Source organism: Dermacentor albipictus, unplaced genomic scaffold (genome assembly GCF_038994185.2).
Source record: "Dermacentor albipictus isolate Rhodes 1998 colony unplaced genomic scaffold, USDA_Dalb.pri_finalv2 scaffold_13, whole genome shotgun sequence".
NCBI lineage: Eukaryota > Metazoa > Arthropoda > Arachnida > Ixodida > Ixodidae > Dermacentor > Dermacentor albipictus.
In genome coordinates, this window is record NW_027225567.1 from 1234823 (window position 1) to 1249358 (window position 14536).

Below are 14536 nucleotides of genomic sequence, written 5' to 3' on the forward strand. Positions count from 1 at the left end.
AGAGGCCACAATTGGCCGCTTAATAGCATAAAAAGAGAAAGATAATGCCAAACGACACAGCTAAAAATTCAAACAAAGAACTGATCTTAGCTATATTGTTTGGGGAAAAGAAATAAAAAATTAGACAGCGGCAACACACGCCACTAAAGCCACCACCGCCGGCATAACGCGGAACCAACAGTTGGCAACATTCATTCGCGCGTCATTGCTTCGTTCGCTTCGTCTCCGCAACAAGAGCCGCCATCTTCTCGCGCCTAACGTTTTGTATGGCTTTGTTCTCTGCAATCCGCGCACACAGCTCATCGCTGGCTGCACGTCTGCTCGGCGTCGCAATGCGGCCTGCGTCATTTTCTGGTGCTCGCGCAATCGGTGTGAAACATGTCGCATGTGAAATGTTTGATAGAAGTGCCTCACGTGCAAGTCAAGCCGCCGTACGGGTGTATGGCTGTGCGCCTCGTTCTCGGAAGCGTCGACGGGTTTCCGGCATGCGGATTTCAGGTACGTGCAAATGCGTTTCGCCCTCCTATTGAGCTCCGGAGCAAAGCGTGCAATATTCTATGTGAAAGATGCAGTGCCCGTCATCATGGTGTGAATTTCGAGCGGCAAACGAGAACTTTGGCACTTAGAGCACACCGCGGCTGCTAAGTCAGCGTGGACATTGTTTTACGTTACCGTAATATGTTGCTGTCAGTCTAATCTGTGGCTTGTGGACAGCTAGCCCATTGACTTTTGTTTGTGGCAGCGATAGGTATATAAATGGAAGCGGTAATAATTTTCGAGAGCAGAGAGTTTTTTCGCTCGATGTTTGGTCGTGTTCATGGCGTTATGAAAGCTAGAAAACTAACTGGCTTGATCGTGCTTAGTTCCAACTCCAAGGGGCGTAACGTTGGCGCTGTATATGTTTGTTTTCGGTGTCACGAGTACCACTTTCATGCTTTTGTTGCATGAGAGTGGTTGATGCTACATGCCGTCAGCGCAGAACACAATACAAGCAATTTCCTCACTTATACGTATGCAGTGTGACGTAACAAAATTTCCAGCGTTTTATTCGGAGCGTAAATATCCAGTATAGTTTAGTAAGGAACTCAAATTCTGTCTTAGCTTAGTAGGCGTGAAGCAAGTGAAACTCTCATTCCTTTTTGAATTGTTCGCCCAAACCGCACCGCCCGCAGATGCGTCATCGGGTAATTGACAGTAGCTTCGCTACGCGAGTTGTTTCATGCGCCAATATTGCCCGGTTAGTTATCCTGTTAATTTATGCTGACGCTCGTTCATCTTGATTTTAAGCGGTTACTATCCCCGAGTACCGGACGACGCCAAACTTGTGAGGTGTAGCAAACGCGGAAAATTCAAGGTGGCGTGGCTGCAAGTTCCTGTTTTTACATTTCTTGCATTCAAAGCCAACAGACACAGTATCACTGATTTATTTTCCATTTCTGCTGTACTTGATCAATCTAATGTGACAACTGCATTTGCTCTTTAATGTTCACCATTTACTGTGTATTCAGCTTGGCTGCCGCCCTCTCTTCAGAGGATGCCGCTGTGATAGCTCTTTCGTATAGCACATGCCTCTAGGCCCTTGTGTTTCAAGGGCTCTGGCGAGGCAGCAGTGCTCCAAGTAATTTTACCATCCTATATATTTTCTATTTTGCATCATTCTTCCACGATGGACTTTAATGTTCATAGTATTCGTCATTAGTCATCGCCATAATTTTGTAGCACGTAGATTTTACGCACTTTACAGCGCCAATTTTTAGGCCAGTTCACAGCCAAGTCACATCTTCCATAATACATCGTCAACATTACCACTTGTCATGGCGCTCTTTGGCCAAACCTGGCCCTTGCGCCATAAAACACCACACATCGTCATCATCAGCTTGGCTGCCAGAAAATGCTTGAATTTCTTTCAGTATCCAAGTGACGAAATATTTCACTGACGGCCGTGTGTGAAACGCGCAAGTTGACAAAACTGATAGCAAAATGATGAGATATTTCTATTATAGCGTTTGGACTCGACTTTTGGTGAGGATGTCGATCGACCTTGGGCCTGGTGACAGCACACCCGACATCGCCAAAGTGCAGCCTATCAGTTGAGTGCCCCTGAATGGACCATCAACATCGGAAAATGAAGCAGAGCCAGGTAGGGGCAATTTTTACTTTGGAACAGAATACTGACAGCTGCCTCTTTCTTTAAGAACTAAATAACATATTTACAAACCAATCCTTTCTCTTTGTGCAGCCTACATAGAATTGTTTTTTGCTTGTTTTACAGACCTTCAGAAAGCAGTTCTTCTGAACCCTTTTTGCATGCACAAATAAATAAAGAGGAATGCACCTTCTGAAGACATTGATGCACTGAAATGTGCGTTCGACACACAGTGGGATGCAAAATAACCAACAACTTTAAAGCGGTGAAAAAAAAAGTTTGAAACATGTTCTAACATCATAACCCGCCTTGGCATACGGATCTAAATATAACAGCAACGGAGGTGCATGCAGAGAAGTGTTTGTAAATGTTTGCAAGATATGTACATTTTCTAAGAAATTGTTTTTATTTACTTGGAGCTTCTTGGTGCTATGGCAGTGCATTAAAAGCTCAAAATGATGCCCCTGCTCCTAATAAAGCACCTTTAGATTTTAAAATTAAATTATGGGTTTTACATTCCAAAACGTAATGTCTTGGAAACCTGGCTTCTTTAATATACACCTGAATCTAAGTGCATAAGCGTTATTGCATTTTACCCTCATTGGAGTTCAGCTGCCATGGCCTAGATTGAAGCTGGGACCAGCGTGACTGAGCAGCATGGCATCATAGTAAGTGGGCTATAACACCAGGTCAAAATGAGAAATACTGCTTAGAACTACCAACTTCTTGGCTCACAAGCACTTTGCACTAAGTTAGAGGAGTATGGAGTACTGAGAGCGACCGTTCATGTACCAATTTCTTTTCAGGCTGACTCCATTATTAGGGTGCAAAGCTTCAATTAGTCAAAACTAGCGTAAATTACAGAACCAGCTCAAAACACGCACCATGTATAGCTAGATTTGGACATGCAAATTGAGTCAATTCATGTCGCCGAAAATGGAAGTGGCAGTCACACTATTTCATGCATTTTGCCAAAAACATAGTCAATAATAATTAATCAATTTCTAAAATATTCTTTTCAAAAAGTTTTTTTTTTCAAGCATGAAAGGAGGCGCCAAATGGTGTTCAGGTGCACGAGCGGTTAGTTGCACGGCACTTCTTGCATGTGTTCACCGGCTTCTTTGAAGCTTGAAAAAAAAAAAGAATTTGTTGCACCTACTGAGCAGTAGAAAGCTGGATTGGGAATTTTTCAGGATGCTCTACAATTTTCGCACTGACACTTTTGCTTTGAATAAAATATTTGAGCAGTTAAATAATTGTTAATAACTAATTACCTAACTAGGAAAAATGCAAGAAATGGTTTCACTTCCTCAAAACGATGGCAAACGACATTGCTTTGGTGCTGTACAGCTACGTGACACTTGTACATATTTAAAGCTTGCACATGTCATACAGACCACCTGGTAATTACAAGGCATATATAGAAGTGGCCAAGTTGTGTGAGCCAGCCATGTGTAGCGAATCATGAGAAACAGCCATGTTTCTTTGACTTAAGGGCATAATAAGATTTACATGCTCGACACCTTGTATCAGTGTGCTCTAGGCCTGTTCGTAGTTTAGCTGCTACATAAACAATATTTCTCCACGTGTAAGCTCATATGCATCTTTCAAGTATATTGCCTCGTGTGTCCAAAATAAACCATCTTCGCGTTTCCTTCATTATGTCTTCATCTGTTTCTGTGCTAAATTTTTAACATGCAACTGCACAAATTTTCATCTAGTTTTCATATTTCCTCGTTGTTTGGTGGATTTATTTCTGAACAAGTTGTTTTCGTTAAACCCTGTTGCACACAGCAGTACACAGCATTTCTGCTTAGAGTGGGAATTGTTTTTTTTTCAGATTGACATTAATACACCTTGCCTGGGCAATGTAAGGCATTCTACATAACACGGCCCTGCAATAATGTTTTATATTGCATTCCAGCATCATGCAAAACTGTTTACTTACCAGATTAGAATATGTATAAGTGTTGGTAGTAACACAACTGGAAGAAGCCAGCAGATAATGAAGCCAAGGAAAGCATACAGGAACATGTTTTAAGTTTTTTATATCAAGTATAGAAATGATAAATTCTAGGTAAGTGAAAGTGGATTAAAAGATATCCACCTGTGGGTGGGGAACGGACCCATAACCTTCACATTACGCATGTGATATACTAACCACTGTGGTACTACGGCCGTGTTCGAGCGTCGACAATCTGAGGGGCCATTGTGGACGGTTGAATGCTGCCTCGGTGGCACAGTGGTTAGTGCATCGCATGCCTAATGCAAAGGCTGTAGGTTCGTTCTCCCCCCATGCCTGGTTGTTTTTTTTTACCATTTTCATTTCCCTTTATCATTTGTACATTTAAATAGAAAATTACAAATAAGTTTCCACGTGCCTTCTCTGGCATCTTCCAGCTGTGATTCAGAAAAATTTTGACCCTCAGTATCCTTTCTTCTCGTTTGGAAGAACAGGAGCTTCATTTTAAAAATAATGAATTTACCTTGTTCAGCATCTCAATGTGGTCTCAAATCTCATCACAGCATGTGTATTACTAAGTGAAGTTTTTGTTAAGATGATGATATAGCATGGGACCTAATTAGTAGCTTTTGTGTACAGATATATGACTAGTCTAATGATTAGGAGGATTTTAAGAAGCACTTCTAACATGGTCTGAGCATGTGTTTAAAAAAACTAATCTAGCATGATTTCAGGCATAACTGTTGCCCCTAAAAAATATTTGGATCATCTGCATTGGCATTGTTTTTAGAGAGCACCAATACTGCTTTGATAGAAGTAGCCTCGTGGAACATGAAGCATCGCTTCTTGCTGAGCCAAGGAAATATCTGCATATCTGAGGTGCATGTGTCATATGCTCGAATGCTGTGTAAAGGCTGCTAATAAGAAAATTACTTAACTTGCCTTCTAGAGATTGCTTCAGTAGTCTATGCTACTCGATCATAAACAATTTACCATAGTGAGCATTCATCACAGTTGGCTTTGCAATGTTTATGAAAAATACCACAATTGCCTACTAGACATGTGACTGCACTGAAACTTGGAATTAATGACCAGTAAGATTTATCGGACAGCAAAACTTAGTTTATTACTCCTCTTTCTGCCATAGTTTCTTACAGTAATTACTTGAAGGGAACTCTGTTGCTGGAGTCGTACCACCATGGGAATGATGGGAAGCACATGGATTTGTCTGATATTCGTGCTTGTGAATTCAGACGTTCTTGTGGCTTCGTATATTATACGCTGTATAAATCTTATTGTCGTACATTTCAGCGCAGTCTATACTCTTCGAAGTGCAGAAGACGGCGCCAACACGCACAATTGCTATTAATTACAACGATTGAGCTTGTCCAGGTGGCCAAATCGAAAGGCGCCAAGCGCCTCAAGGCACTGGTATGCCCGCGATAAATTCATCAGGGCGTTGCACTCGCTTGTCGTTACATGCCTCCGTGGCTTAATGGTTTCAATATCAGACTTCTGTTCTAGAGTTCCTGTGTTTGAATCCTGTCGTCGGACGATTTTAATGTTTATTTATTCATTACACAGTATATTGTTGAAAATGACTAGTTTACAAAGTCACAAAGCCGTTTGAAGCCAAACAGATGAAGTTTAGGCAAATCCATGTACTTCCCATAATTTCCATGCTGGTACAGCCGTTCTTGTTTGATATCCTGTGGACACTAACGTCAGAGTTCCCTCTAGTAATTATTGTATGAAACTCTTATTTCTGCACCTCGCTCGTGCAGAAGCGGCACCACACCTGCTGCGTAAACATGCACTACCTTTCGGCCAAGTGCAGGGAATGCTGTGAACTCGCCCTGTACAAAGCCTGCACTAAGTAAAACAAATCGCAATATGCAGTTGCTGCCACGTTGAACTGGTGGAATGAGTAGTGAAATCAGCACCTCCTGAACTAGTTCAGAAAGTGCGCGTTAATCAAGTGGAGATTATATAGTAACAGAAGTTGGGTGATTCTGCATTACATTAACGAAATATACTCCATGATACTTTTCCATTTATTTCCTCAGTTATTAAGAATCCCTTTTGCATTGTTGGACAAAACTACAGAATGCAAACATATTTTCTAGCATTCACTGGTAGCAAACATGTCAAAACTTGTTCTAGTTTCTGGATTGCCTCTTTAGCCGTTAACCCCCAAGTTAATTCCGGAAGAATGTACCAAATTTTTTACGTACTCAATTTTTCGGTGTCATTCTCATTCTAAAAATATATTACTTCATTGGTCTCTGGTTAGAAATAACACAAAAATAGGAGCTGCTCTTGCGGGCAGCTTTCCCTCAATGCCGACTGTAATTCATCTGACAATAACAGCAGCGTAACATCGGGCAGAAAGAGTGCGACTCGTCATTGGCGATATTGGTACTACTTCCAGTCACTAGTACAGCTTGGGATCAATGGTTAAAGGTTGCGACTTTGTTGCTGCCCAATTTTTATTCTGCAGCTGTTACACTTGGGTGTAGCGTGTGTATGTACGTGTGCATGCATTAAAATGACTTCACGCTAGAGCAAAGCAACTGTAGTGCAGAGAGGCATTAGCCATCTTTATACATTTGCTTTGTAAAGATGCACTAAGTTTATCTTTTGCAGTATAGACTTGGCGCTCATTGGCCCAAAATGCCCTTGTGCTACTAAAACCAATCAATTAATTCGCTTTCGGTCTGTGAGTTTTAATTTGTTTTTCTTGAACTGTGCAATTCCCGCTCACAGGACTGCATGTCATCTGAGGTGTTCCTTTTTCAATCAAGAATGTTGAGGTTGTGTTTGTGAAACTCGATTTCTTGCCTCAAACGAGCTTGTGCAAACTGACCAAGCTGATAATTCTACCTGCTTATATATTAAATATGTTGCGGTTATGAACCCTCATAATGAATGACACATAGTATAAAAATTTTATCTAATAAAACAATTTAATGAAATTTTTCATGTTTTTCATGTTCATGTTCACTTCTCTACTCTAGTGACCTGTCTGCATGCCTCACCTCTTTTTTTTTGCATATTAAATATCGTATAAACTTAACCATGCTTTTTTACCACAATACAGGGGAAAAGGTTCCGGTAACACCATGCATTCAGTATGGCGGCCCAGATGTGTATGCAAGCAACCTCCTTCATGTGGACCAAGAACTACTCTGCAGTGTCTCGCAGACTTCATTGGAATGGCTCGTTCTCGTCTCATTGGAATGGCTGCTCATCTATCTGCGTGTCCATCACCAAGACGGCCAGTTGTAAAGCTCCTGTACCCGTTTTAAGAAAGCTTAATGATTTTTTTTATTTAGTTTTCACGGTTGGCCGTAGAGTCTTAAAATTTTTGATGTTTCTAACATTTTTACCTGGCACAAAGTGGTACAATAACTTTAAACCAGTGTAATGTATTTAAGTGTTGCTCACTCTAATGCCTATCTGGTTTTGTTTGTGTTTAAGAAATTTGAGTGTCTGATGAGGTAACGGCATTTGAATTTGTCATCGTGGCTCGTTTCAATGAGCTGCTAGGAAATAAGACGCATAGCTTATCACACGCCAGTTGTAGCATTTTTGTTTTCATGAGTGAAGTATACACGTTTCAAAAGATGGAAAGTGGGGAAAAAAGCCTCAAGAACATAATCATCCTAGGATTGTCATGTCCTTACAACTCTGCAATGATACATCTTGGGAGCACATTGGTCGCAATGCCTACAGGTATACTTTATAAGAGAATAGCTTGCACTCAGATTTGCCACGCAGTTGACGGCTGATGGCTTTTGTTAGTCGTCTTCATGTTACTACTATGTATTCAATATTCATTTAGATGTGCTGCGGTTTTTTGCAGTCACCTATATATATATATATATATATATATATATATATATATATATATATGTTTTCGTTTCATTAAAAATTTAGTTGAGAGTTAGCGCTCATCCCGTCTGCTTCTAGTCTCTGTTCCTGTCACTTTGCGCTACAATCCAAGATCATGTTACTGTACCAACTCGCCCAACTTTCTATCCTTTTGTTAAATACACACTCAGACTTGTTCTGACTTATGTGACCGGTTATTTCTGTGCTTTGTAATAAGATGCAGTGCTTTTTGAATGAAAACATGTAATAGTTCGTAGTCAGGTTATTTAAAAAAACTTCTGCTTAAAATTTAATTGAGCAAGCCTGTGCCATTATTCGGTGCTTCTGTCTTTGTACTGGTATGGTTTTACTCCTTATTTTCCTTTTTACATTTAGAATGTGCAAACATTATTATGTAACCATTTCTCTTTATTGAAATAAATACTTTTCTTCTGACATTTCCTCACAAATTTTACAATGATTTTGTTCAATTAGGTAACCTTAGACTAGCTGATTGTTATTCTGGTAGCTTAACTTACAATGCCTGTGGAATATTCAATGCAAGCACATGGTGAAAAATAAACTAAATTATTGGGTATAAGCAGGTCACTGGCAGTAAATGGAGCATACATATATTTCAGGAAATAGTGCATGCTTATATATTGAACAGCATGCACAGCTACACATGCTGTTTTGTTCGTTAATGCTGAAACATTATTCGGCGTGGAAGCACTTTGTTCTTTGGCTTTCAGTGCTACCTTTAAGTCATATGTGTGAAAGTACTAGTAGAAGCATCCCGTGGAGATAAATGACAACTTTGATGAATAGAGGTATAAAATGTGTGCTTAAAACGGCAAAAAACTGCTTGACAGGCAAACGTATGCTTCTGTAGTACTGCACTTGTTACCGTCGCCAATCCATGAATTGCTTGCGCTCTATTGCATTCAATATGAGCTACAACAACGAGCTGTGGTGTGTTTCCCTCCTGGTCGAGCTGGTGTTGCGAAAAGTTTTGGCCAAGAAAAGTAGAGGTTTTTAATTATTTCTGAAATGCATGTAACCATGCTTTTGGCTGTGTGCTGTTTCCACTGGGTTATAAGTACTGGTGCACCAAGGTGCGGGAGATCCTGTGTTCTTAGTGCAGCGCGCATTGTTATTGCGCTCTGCATCCTGCCGGCAGCGTACTATCACTCCAGAGGAAGATTACGAAAAGCATGGCCTGTGTGCCTTGCTGCAATGGCGAAACCTGAAATTGTTTGCCTGAAAGGGTCGCACGTTATGCTACCACATGACGGACCAGAAGCGCAATATGAGGACGCCTCACAGATTCTGGCTTATACTGAACAAGGTTGTTACCATAGCTAAGGCTAGGCAGCATTCACAACAGCTAGTCTGCCCATTACCTACATGGCTGTAGTAAACGCCAAAATACTTGCAGGGATAACACCCTTTTGGAAGGGTTTTGTCCATGCTACACCCATATTGAAAGGGTGGTGTCTCTGTTATACCTTATATAGAAAGGGTGTTGTTTGGTTTTACACCCATAGGCGAGGTGACGTCATATTAACAGCCCTTCTTTTGTGGGGTGTTAATTTGCATCCCGTTGCTTGGGGTGTAGCAATACACCCAAAAAGGGTGTCACCTATGGGACAAGTCATTTACACCCTTAAGGGTGTTAAAATTTTTAGAGTGTATGCTTTTGAAAAGGCAACTCCTAACCAAAGTCCGCAGAGAAGCGCAGCTTCACGTCGAGGAAGTCCGAGTGGAGGTCGGAGTTGCAGGGAGGGGTTTAGTCGATGCAGTCGCGTAAGTCGTAAGTTTGGCGAGTTCCACTCGGTCACTGTGAGACTGCGTGCCGCGTGTCTAAGCTGCCTTGCAGCGTCAGTCCTCGAAAGCGGAATTGGAACGCCGTGCTCTTCTTGATGGGCTGTGCGGGCAGCGTTATCGGCAGAATCATTGCCACGGATGCCACAGTGACAAGGTACCCATTGAAAAAGGACCTCGTGACCTTTTTGTTGGACATCATGGTAAACTTTCACGACTTCGTATGTCAACTGGTCATGACATCCGTGTCGGAGAACTGACTGCGTGCACTGTAATGCCGGTTTTGGATCGCAGAACACAGCCCATTTTCTAGGTCTTTCAGAATCAATGAATTCCAGTGCTCGACGCAGGGCCGTTAGTTCTGCCGCCGTTGAAGTCGTGACATGCGATGTCTTGAACCGCAGTGTCATTCCTCGCGTTGGTATAACCACCACACCAGAAGAACTGCACGACGTAGTCGATCCATCTCTATAGATGTGCACGGGGTTGCTGTACTTTTCATGCAGAAGAAGTAAGCTCAGCTGTTTTAGAGCAGGGGCCGGTAGATCTGTCTTCTTCTGTAGTCCCGGAATCATTATATGTACTTGTGGACGGCTCAAACACCACGCAGGAAACGCTGGCTTCGCCGCAGGTGCGTACCCTGAAGTAAACGACGCACGATGTGCACTGACGATACCGCTAAATGTCGAGCAGGGCCTTGCAACAGTGAGGCTCGCCAAGTGGTGGGAAAGGGTCCTAGCATAATGCCTGAGATGCATACGCATTGTCTCAACGGTAATGTGCGTCGTGATTGGGTAATCCTGCGCAAGGGCATTGGTTTCAGCCGCTGATGCACTGCGTGGTAAGCCAAGACATATCTTAAGGGCTTGGGCTTGAATACTCTGAATCGTACGCAGGTTAGTCTTGCAGGTGTTGGATATTGCAGGCAGGCTGTATCGCAGGAATCCGACGAACAACGCCATGTACTATCAGCCAAAAAAAGTAAACGGACCACGGCTTAGGTGGCCGGAGCGGCTGCTGGGACACACCGGGGCGCTGCTATCTCACTCCGCGCGCTGATGGCGAGAGTGCCCCGGGTGACGCCAGACTTCGCCCTCACTCTCACGCGGTGCCTTGTCACGCTTGATAAATTTCTAGTGCGCCGTTCGGTTGTTCTACTGCTGGCAGTCGCAACGAAGAAAACCGTGCATCGCCGGTAGTCCAGCACATGGCGCTGTCGCACAGGGGCGGACGGCAGCCGGACAACAAACCGCGGCACTGAGAAGGAACGGAGATTCGTCCTGATTGTTGTTTTGTTTATATTCACCGTATCTTTTATATTAGTGCACGTCACCGACGTCCACCACTGCTCGATTTCAGGCAACGTCACGCAAGTAATCGCAACGGCGGTTACGGTGACGCGCGTTCTTTCACGTCGGCGCGATCGTCGCAGGCGGCAAGGTTTACTGCGGGCACGGCTTTGTTGAGATCACTTTTCCGTCATTGTCTCCAGTAGTACGTGTAATATTAACATCAGCGACGCCTCTGAAAACTGCTTTAATTAGATACTACAATGCGTAGGTCGTAATGAAACTTTACAAAGGCACGGCCAGGAAGAGATAATTAGGAAGACGAATAGGAATAACTATAGTCAGTCAGGAAAGTTTATTCATGGAAACATTCCGTGCGTTGAAGGGGTCCTCAGTGCGATGAAAAGTTGCCGTCGACCGCGATGACTTGGCTTACTCGCTTTGGCATCGAGAGCGCCGCCGCTATAGCTTCGGGCGTCCACGCAGCGCTTCCAACTCTCTAAGTTATCGCGATGACGTGAAAAAGCGCGCGTCACGGTAGCCGCCATTGCGGCTACTTGCGCAATGTTGCCTAAAATTGAGCAGCGGTGGACGCCGGCGACATGCACTAATATAAAATATACGGTGAATATAAACAAAACAACAATCAGGACGTTTCTCCGTTCCTTCTTGGTGCCACGGTTTGTTGTCCGGCTGCCGTCCGCCCCTGTGCGACAGCGCCATGTGCTGGACTACCGGCGATGCACGGTTTCCTTCGTCGTGACTGCCAGCAGTAGAGCAACCGAACGGTGCAGTAGAAATTTATCAAGCGTGACAAGGCACCCCGCGAGAGTGAGGGCGAAGTCTGGCGTCACCCGGGGCACTCTCGCCGTCAGCGTGCGGAGCTAAGGTCCCTCTATAATTTCCAAGGTAGCGCCATCTGCCGCGCGCGCCACCTAGGAAGTTCCTGTAGCAGACGGCGCTCACGCTAAACCGCGGCGCCGCGGCATTCATGAGGTGAAAAAATATCTGCAAACGCGCGGAAATAGAACCTTCTGGTGCCTGACTGCGGCGAAAAACGAAAGAAGGACCCGAACTGCTAAATTTAGTCCTTTAATTTCAAATAAGTGCTCCAAGAAAATAGCTCAAGACAGCGTAATGACAGCTTGATCGCCTCGATTCCGCGTGTTTACATTTCGTTCGTTTGCGCTCAATCGCCGCGCGAGCCTCGGTGATTGCTTACGCTTAATCCCGTATGCTCTGTGTAATCTTTTGCATGTAAGTGTGCTGCGTACACATAGCGGTTGCATTGAACGAAGAAGTCGTGTAAAAATTAAGGCTGACAGTCGCTTGGACCGGAAAACTTTCGACATAACGTCGCTCAAAGGTGCGATTCTCAAAGCGCGCGACCCTCACGGCAACTAAACAACATCCTGTGTGTTTGTGGAAACGATTGCGCCAACAGTCTTCTTGTCGCTGAGTGTGTCTGTCGTGTAACGATTACACGACGACTGCTGTGTCTTGTGGTTCAATGCTACGAGCCAGTGCAACTGTCGTGATATGATGAAGAGGTGGTATGGATCGTGTCAGCGTGTCTCCTCGATCGTGTTCGGCCTGCCAGCGCGATCTGATCTCGCGGCACACCAACATCGAGCGTAGTGTGTGCGCGTGTGGGAATGTGGTTGACTGTTCTCGTGAACCGTGCGACGTCGCCGCGTAAACTCGAATCATGACGCGCATTGTTGTGTTCATCCCTTTTCGCCTCCGTGCACCGCTAAATCCCAGTAAGAATTAGACAGTCCTTATACGAAACGCACGCGGATTGACCCAGCTATTACTGCACTGTGTTTTGCTGGCAATCCGCGTATCGCTTGTGGCGTTTTTCTTATGTTCATTTGCAGTTGGGTGTTTTTCATCAGTAAAATGGCATTGCCGATTACTGAAACATCTTCGAGTGTAAGGGAAACTTGGAAGGAACGAGCTCGCAGCTGTATGTAATGTACTTTGATATACTGTATTACGCTTTATTGACGGCCAGTAGCTGTGGCTATGCAGTATTCGTTTTAAAGAACAGAGTAATGCAGGCACTTAGCAATATATTTATTCACATATGCAATGCACAAAATACGATTAGGATATTGGAAATTACATTTTGGACATGTTCTAAAGCGCAGTTAACAACGCGCGCACAAACACAGGAAAGTGTAAAAGTAGAATTCGCTGCTGAAGTTTATTTTTTATCGCACGTAACGCAATGCGGATATTTGTCAGCGAGTTAATGCGCTTCTGCCCCACTATTTACTTGCATGCTAGGTCATACTGCACTTGCTTAGTCAACGGGCTCGTAATGCACTAAAATCAGTAATCTCCACAAACTTCGGCCGTCAACATTCATGCGCGCGAATGAAATAATACTGCAGCTCTGCACACACAGGTGTATACTTTCTCTCGCACCTTCGTATCGCTCTACGTTACTTTCCTCGCGTAGTCGTGCAGTTACCGACGGTTCAGTCTTTCCGTCCATTTCTATGCAACCAGAATTACCTTCTGGTTAGGTTTTGTTTGCTGCGCGGGATGCAAAATAAGTTCTTGTCGTCCTCCGTCTGATCTCGGCACCCATCCGCACAGCAACAAGGCATTTCGGTGCTTCGCATCCTGGGTCATGCCGATCTATTCAGCGGGCTCACAGCGAACTAAAATAAATAATCTCCACAAACTTCGGCCCTCAACATTCATGCACGCGAGTGAAATACTATCACCGCTCGACACACGCACGTGTGTACTTTCTATGGCACCTTTGTATCGTTGTATGTTACTTGCCTCGCGTAGTCGTGCTGTTACCGACGGTTCAAAGTCCGTCCGTGCAATTCTGTGTAACCATACTTTTCGTCTGGTTAGGTTCTGGTTGCCGCGCGCGATGCAAAATAACTTCTTGCCGTCCTTCGTCTGATTTCGGCACCCAACCGCACAGCAACAAGGCATTTCGGACCTCCCGGAACGAAATTATCGCAGCGATGTGCAAAGCACAACAGGCGAAACGCGCGCTCTTCGCCCGGCGCGCAGGAACTTTCATGGCGGCAAAGGGGCGGAGCAAAGTCACATGTCACCGATCAGCCTATCGCAGGCGTTGTCGGCTGGATCAAAGCCTGGCGGTACTTTTAAATGATTGAGGGACTTTACGCGGAGCGAGACAGCAGCGCCCCGCTGTGGGCCCGCAGCCGCTCCGGCCACCTAAGCCGTGGTCCATTTATTTTTTGGCCGATAGTACAGCTGTATCATAGCGTGTATAGATATTCCCCAACGTTTTCCTCCAAGGACCCTGAACAGGTGACAGATAGGAGTCAGTCTCTTTTTCACGTAATTGACGTGCGGCGTCCAAGACAGGTCTCGGTCAATTACGTCTCCCAAGAATCTGTGACTTCTGCTGTAAGGTATAAGTTGTCCGTTAATAGATACACCGTA

At 44.2% G+C, this 14536-nt stretch overlaps 1 long non-coding RNA gene across 1 annotated transcript; it reads left to right on the forward strand.

Annotated features, from left to right (window-relative positions):
• Positions 1 to 229: 229 nt before the first annotated feature.
• On the forward strand, positions 230 to 7877 carry LOC139051661 (uncharacterized). The gene is made up of 3 exons (XR_011509489.1): positions 230 to 498; positions 2004 to 2140; positions 7210 to 7877. It is a non-coding gene; the product is annotated as an uncharacterized lncRNA (long non-coding RNA).
• Positions 7878 to 14536: the final 6659 nt, after the last annotated feature.